Source organism: Peromyscus californicus, unplaced genomic scaffold (assembly GCF_007827085.1).
Source record: "Peromyscus californicus insignis strain IS unplaced genomic scaffold, ASM782708v3 Scaffold_17__1_contigs__length_78620276, whole genome shotgun sequence".
In the NCBI taxonomy this organism is placed as follows: Eukaryota; Metazoa; Chordata; class Mammalia; order Rodentia; family Cricetidae; genus Peromyscus; species Peromyscus californicus.
Genome location: NW_026294469.1, coordinates 43,226,528 through 43,233,817, shown reverse-complemented (window position 1 = coordinate 43,233,817; position 7,290 = coordinate 43,226,528). Strand labels below are relative to the sequence as shown.

The 7,290-nt window shown below is 39.8% G+C and overlaps 1 long non-coding RNA gene across 1 annotated transcript in view; it reads right to left on the bottom strand.

Moving 5' to 3' along the window:
* Nucleotides 1-6,256: 6,256 nt before the first annotated feature.
* The window catches only part of LOC128112827 (uncharacterized), a 29,103-nt gene continuing 28,069 nt past the window's right edge, over nt 6,257-7,290 (bottom strand). Inside the window, exon 3 of the long non-coding RNA XR_008219186.1 lies at nt 6,257-7,031. This is a non-coding gene — a long non-coding RNA (uncharacterized LOC128112827). The remainder of the gene's footprint in view (nt 7,032-7,290) is intronic.

The following is a 7,290-nucleotide window of genomic DNA, read 5'->3' as shown; positions in this document are numbered from 1 at the left end:
GACTGGGCAAGACTGGTCCTGGCATAGGCTTTTGAAACCTCAACACTCACCCACCCCTGGTAACCCATCTCTTCCAACAAGCCACACCCTGTTCAATGGGGCTGCATCTTCTCATCCTTTCTAAACAGTTCACCAACTGGGAACAAAACATTCAAATATATTTGCCTGTGGGAGCCATTTTTATTCAAACCACCACAACAATAAATTTATAAAACTAAATTTTTTAATTAATAAATAAATAAAACCAGCCCAGACCTCACTGTTAGGGAGTCTTTAGCATGCACTTTTTTTCAGGTTCTGACACATTCAAAGAATGTAATCTATAATCTTTTTTTTTTTTTAAGCCCTGGAGGGAGTATTTGAATTTAGTTGACTCTCAAGATGCATTTGGAGTCAATCTGGGTGAATAAACAGTGAGTGATGAGACTAGGAAATTGAATGTCTACCAAAATAGAAAAACTGAAAAATTAAACTAAATTTTAAAAAAATATTAAGCCTTTTTTTCCCCTTTTACCAATGGGCATTTAGTGATAAATAAGCTGTGTGACACCATAGGGTGACTGGCTATGGGGCTTCAATTTGTTCTTTGTAGAAACTAGAGAGAGGTCATCAGAAGCCTGCTTCAGAAATACCAGATGGGGGGGGGGCAGTGCTACTTATACCGACAAATGACTTGGGGCTCCCACAATGCTCTCTGCAGACAAATGGAGACTATTATTCCTCAGATGAAGCCTCCTGGCTCCCTGTCTTTGGTTCCCAATTCCCAAGTAATCAGCTAGTCTTCAGAGGAAATCCTCTAAAAAGACTTGGGAAAGAACAGAGGAATTCGACCTACATCACCATCTTAGGAGCTTAGAGTTCCATAGATGTAGAGAAAGCAGAGGGCCACAAGAAAGGTCTGAGCAAAAGAGCAACTCGTAGATACTTCTTCGTTCTCACCTCCCTCTCCCCAAGACGAAGGACTCAGTTACACTCTGAATTCATTTATGTACCCTGTAAGTAATTGCTCGTGGCACTTAAAAAAAGAAAAAGAGTAACAAGACAGTTAGAATACTACGAAGAGTCTGTTCTTCATAATATCAAAATAATTGTTTTAGAAGAAATGTCTCCAGGGAAAATCATCAGAATTACTTTCATCCCCACCCTACACACCCCCATCACTTTATGCAGATTCCCTTCCTTAATTTCCCAAACACTGGATTTGGGTTGACAATGCTTATCCTGCTTAATAAGGACACTCACTTGTTATTCACAGACATGGTAAACATATACCTGCTGAAGAGCAGGAAGTAACTGGTGTAGAAATCAATAATCAAAGCATGAATAAGTCACCATGCTAGAGGGAGGAAACTTATTAAAGGGACACACATGAAGAAAGGCATCACATTTGATCCAGTTTAGACACTGAGTGTCAGTCAACCATCACTTTGAGAACTATTTTTGATTTGACTTCCATGGGGAACTGAACAACCAAGTACTATGGCTCATGTTTCATGATTATTTAGAACCATTTCAATTGATAAATCAGATATGTGACTGTTGGACTTTTATAAATCCTGCTATTCACTTGTGTTTTGCTTTATTTATTTCTTGTGCTTGATGGTCAGTTTTGGACTTTGGCTCATGATTTCCAGCCATAGATAATTTAGCATTGATTCTATAAATCAGCTTTGTAAGAAATTAAGAATCATATCATGTTGTAGGCAGAGTTTCTCTGTGTCCCAGCAGCCGCTCCCAAATAACTTCACTGAGACTTATTATTAATTATAAATGCTCAGCCAATAGCTTAGACTTAATATTAGCTAACGTTTACATTTTAAATTAACCCATATTTCTTATCTGTGCTCTGCCACCTGACTCAGTACCTTTTCTCAGTATGGTTTGTTTATCTCCTGCTTCTTCTCCATCTCCTCACAACTCCCAAGACTCATCCTCTTCTTCTTGCTCTCTTTTTGTCTGCCAGTCCCACCTAACCTCTGTGGTAATATTTTATTTATGCTGAAATGTGATAATATTTTATTTCTGCTTTAATAAATAAAGCTTGCCTGGAGATCAAAGGAAATAGCAAGCCATTTTAAGTAAAGTCAGGCAACAGTAGCATACACCCTTAATCCTATCACTTAGCAGGCAGGATCTCTGTGTGTTCAAGGCCACACTGGAAATAGAGTTGGGTGTTGTAGCACATGCCTTAATTCCAACACTAGTTAACTAAAGAGGTCTAGAAGTCTTTACAGACAGACAGGAAGTGACAGAGCTGGGCAAGAAGAGGAAGTGATGTAGCTGGACTAAGAGAGCCAATGAGAGAACAGAGCAGAAAGGGCATATAAACATGGGTATATAGGAAGAAGCATTTTGGAAGCTGCAGAGTTGTTGAGGTAAGGTTGGCTGGTGGCTTTCCCTATTTCCCTGATCTCTCTAAGACTTTCACCCATATATTTGGCTCTGCTATTTTTTTTAATAAGACCATTTAGAAATTCATCTACAAATCTCTACCTGTCCGTATATTGGCCAGTCAACTTCTTTATTAAACGAATCACAGTAACATATAGTCACACAGTGTAAAGGAATATTCCACATCAAGCAAACCCAATAGAGCATATTACAGTGAGTTAATGTGTACCCAAGCATGAGTAATACCAATAGGTTTATATAAGTCAGCTTCATGTCACATAGTGAATACTTGAGCTAATAAACTTATAGAAAAAAATGATTTGGGCCCGAGATTCCAGTCTAGAATCCATTGACATCGTGGCCTTGGGTCTGTGGTGAGGCGACAGATTATGTTGGGATAACGCAGCAAAAAAGAATTATTGATTTTATGGCCGGGGGCAAAAGCAAGGAAAGAAGTGCCCAGATGCCCCAACCCCCTTCAAGAGCACATTCTCAATGACCTGACAACCTCGCACTAGGTCCCACCTCTCAAAAGTCTCATCACCTTCAAATAACGCCACACTGAGTGTCCAGAGATTTTAACACAGGGGCCTTTGAAAGACATTCACGATTCAAATTAAAGCAAGGCTTAAGAGTTCAATATATTACATATATTAAAGAATAAACTTCTAGAGTTTGGCCTCACGTTTTCCTTGGTATAGAGCATCAAATTGTATTACTTAGGGACTTTGAAAAATAAGCTTTGTTTCCAAGTTTTCCAATGCAAGGTTTTAAACTATTACTTATGAAATATATTTTGTCCATGGGATCTTTTATTATGGTAGGACCTAAACTGAACGTTGTCAAGTAGACTTATTTATACATAGATTAAAAAAAAAAGTTCAACATGGTCACAAACTTGATCCTGTCATGTCTGTTTCTTTAGAGCTTACAGTACAGAAGTTTTCCTGAATCATTCTTTCTTCTCAATTGAAAAATATTGTAAAAGAAGGGCATAGGGGTGCATGCCTTTAATCCCAGCTCTCAGGAGGCAGAGGCAGGTGGATCTCTGTGAGTTTGAGGCCAGCCTGGCTTATGTAGTGAATTTCAGGACAGCCAGGGCTACATGGTGAAACATTGCCTCAAACAAAACAAAACAAGAGAAGGAGAGAGAGAGAGAGAGAGAGAGAGAGAGAGAGAGAGAGAGAGAGAGAGAGAGGCAGAGAACGTCATATTCTCAGTATTTTCTTGTTCTTCTGTGAGAAATACTTGTGCTAAGAGAGGAGCCTCAGAGAATGCTGGAACTGAAAGTTCTTGAGTTTATGGCTTAGCCGTAGTGTTGGGTGAAGGCCTCTGCTTTGGGTGCTCCCTTGGGGCCATAACTCCAGTCTGGACTATTTTCTTCCTGCAATAAACATCACTGAGAATCTCACATGTGATTCAGACAAATTGGTGATGTTTAAATTCCAAGTGGATATTATTGGTTTTAATCAACTAAGCTTTCAATGATAGTTAAGAATATACTTTCAAGTCCTGATTAAAACCAACCGAGTTCAGTGAGACTCCATCCCTTCTTTGGATAAAAGACAGCATCTCATTTTCTGCAGCTAGTCAGAGGAGTAACTGCCAGACACTTCCTGCTCATGCATGACCTTGCCCCAGTTCTTCTTGATTACTGTTGGTACCCATGGGAAACAGCTATGTGTATTTTTGTTTCAAGGAAGCCATCAGCCACAGTGCTGGTGGACTTTGGTATCTTATCTCTGAGAGGCAACAATTTGAAATGGCCCCACAGCCACCTGGCCATTCCTGTCAATATCTCTGATTGTGAATATGTCACACTGTTTTGCTGTGACTCCTTGAAAATTGCTGAGGTACATGAAGGACTTGCTTATGTTCCCTGTGCATACTAGAGGAAAATTTAAAAGATGTCCATGACAGTAGTCACATGAATGCTAACAAAAAAGTGTGGGTGTTTCCAATTATTTTTTGTCCTTGTTTGACTATTTCATGGGGAACAGATGAGAGGTTTGCACCTCACTATCACAGAAAGAGCATTAGATATGAAGCCAAAAGGCTTTGGACTTGAGCAAATGTTCTTGCTGTGAGAACATAGGCCAACGGTTTAAGCTCTTGGAGACTACTTTTCAACAAATAAATTGAAAATAATAGCTGATCTACTGATATCATATTATTGTAGGAGTGAATGGGGGAAAACAAATAAATGCATTCTGAGATGTCAGTCATTGCTGAAATATTGATGTGTATTCATTGCATGCCTTTGCTTAGAAGCCACAGAAATAAACTGGTTAAGTAGAGAGAGAATGAGTTTATTAGAAGGATCTCAAAGACGTGACAAGGAATTGTCAGGAGGTTCGAAGGTGCCGTGGACGCAAACAGAAATTATATAACTATGGGCTGGTGAGATGGCTCGGTGTAGAACGGCTTTTGCATCCATGCTTCACAACCTGAGTTTGATCCCTGGGACCCCTATGTTAGATGGAGGGAAGTGATTTCCTCACCTCGTTCTCTGACCTTCACAAGTTCTCCAAGGCATACATAAACCTTTCTACACAGAATAAGTAAACAAACAAACAAACAAGAAACTAATGTAATGAAATCGAATGGAATAGAAAGGAAACTAAATAATTTCAGAGACAGAGAAGCAGGACATTCATTCCAGTGGCCTGAGCAGGAGCCATCATGGACATGGAGTGAGTTCTTTTTGCTTCCAGTGCCTTTAAGTGTCTGATGAGTTTCAAATACTAGCAAAGGTCATTCAGTTGGCTGAAATGGATCTTATGCTTGTCCCTTGGGTATGGATGACGTGGCCCTTAACTGCTACCTTGGTCTCTCTAGCCAACAGCGAGCTCTCAAAGGAAGATGGTGACAGAAAAATGGGTGATGGACAATGAAAACTTCAAGTGAGACATTGACACTCCTGACTTACTCAACTTACAAAATTTCTTCAAATGCAGTGACTTGGAAGGTCAGAAGTCTGGTATGATCCATACAGTGACATGTTAAAATTCTAATCTCCAGGACGATGATATTAGGAAGGAGGTCGTGATGGTGGTGATGCTCTCATGAGTGTCATTAGTATCCTTTTAAGAGAGGGCCAAGGGTAGGTTGCTTCTTGTTCTTTGTGAACACAAAGCAAGAAGGCACTACCTGCCAATCAAGAAGCACTTCCTATCACACCTAATATACCAGTTCCTAAGCCTAGAGTTTTGAGCCTCCAGAACTTGAGAAAAAAGAGAAAATTGCTTAAACTATCACGTTACACTTTTGTTATATAACAGCTCAAATACACTAAGACAGTATCCTGAAATCAATACTTTTTATTTCCTCTGGGATAGAATCTATATTTTTATGTAATATATAATGCTGAGTGCTGTTCCTTGCAATCAAGAGAATGCCTATCTTTCCTTTCTGGAAAAGGAAAAGATCATTTCCCTCATCTGACAATTCCCACAAATAGCAGAAATTAGGACTCAGCTCAACTCAGGACAAATCTATTTGTCACACCTCAAGTAGAGGCCAGAAAGCTGGTGATCTGACTCAGTTTCCCGGGGCCTCATTGTTTGGGATTACTGATATTGATGGCCATAGTGACTCTGTTGAAATCTAGTTGGTTCAGCTCTTCTGGACACTTTGGGGAAGTACTCGGTGTTGATGGTCGGTTAGTGTTCACTGTAGATCGGTGAGGCTATATATACCTTGAGGAAACACGCTGTCCTTCATCCAATGATCCTATCTTGGCAGTTTTCCCCCTTCATATTTTAATATTTAAAACATTTTACATATTAAAATATAATTACATGATTTCCCCCATTCCTTTCTTCCCCACAACCCCTCCCTCTGGCTCCCTCTCGAGTTCATGCTCTTTTTCATATATATATATGAAAAATACAGAAATATAGACATACAACCTGCTCAGTCTGTTTAGTGTTATTTCTACATATATGATTTCAGGGCTGACTGCTGGGTAGTGGATAACCAGTTAGTGAGACAATCCTTGGGAAAGACCATCTCTCCCACTCTCTACATTCTTTAGTTGCCTGTAGCTCTTTGTTTAGGGGCGGGACCCCACGAGACTTCTTGCTTCCATGTTAGTGTGTCTTGTCTGTTAGTGTTTTACTTCAAGGTCTTGTATAGACAGTCATATTGTTAAGGTGTCATGGGTGAAGCTTTCCTGCCATTTCTGAGAGGCACACATTGACAGCAGATATCCTGGTCTTCTGGCTCTTACGATCTTTCTATACCCTTTCCCATGACATTCCCTGAGCCTTACGTACATGAGTTGTGTTGTAGATGTAACCATTTTGGTTAGGACCCTCAGATCCTCCCAGGCACTGGGGATGCTGGTGACAATGTCTAGATTTTTTTTTTTCTCCAATCACCACTGTTCCCATGCTGTTCCTTTCTCTGGAGTTCTACATTCTTGTCCTGCAGGCAGATGATACTTGTGCATGCTGAAGTCTGAGCTCATGTCTTTACTCAAGAGTTCTTTTAATTAAAGAAACTGACTGATATAAACTTGAGGTATGATGATGCCAGGTCTTCCCATCGTGTATAACCTCCCAGAAATCTTCCCAAGGATGCCACAAATGATTTGTTTGGGAAATTTCCTTCCCAAATGTCAACTGGATCAGTGTTTGCTGTGAAATCAGAACACATGAGAGTAATCAGATCTGCTGGGAAGAGGTTAGTTTGGAATTCTTGCTTTCCAAAACATTTCACAATTTCATATGTGGTTTTCTTCCTGAGAACACTCTATTCTATGGTACCCCAATCTAGTTATAAAGACCCCCAGGCTATATTCTACAGCTCAGTCAGCATGCAGTCCAACAAAAGTTATGTTCATTTATAATACATCTAAACTGTTTGGCAAGGGTTTATCAATATGCTTTGGCTTAT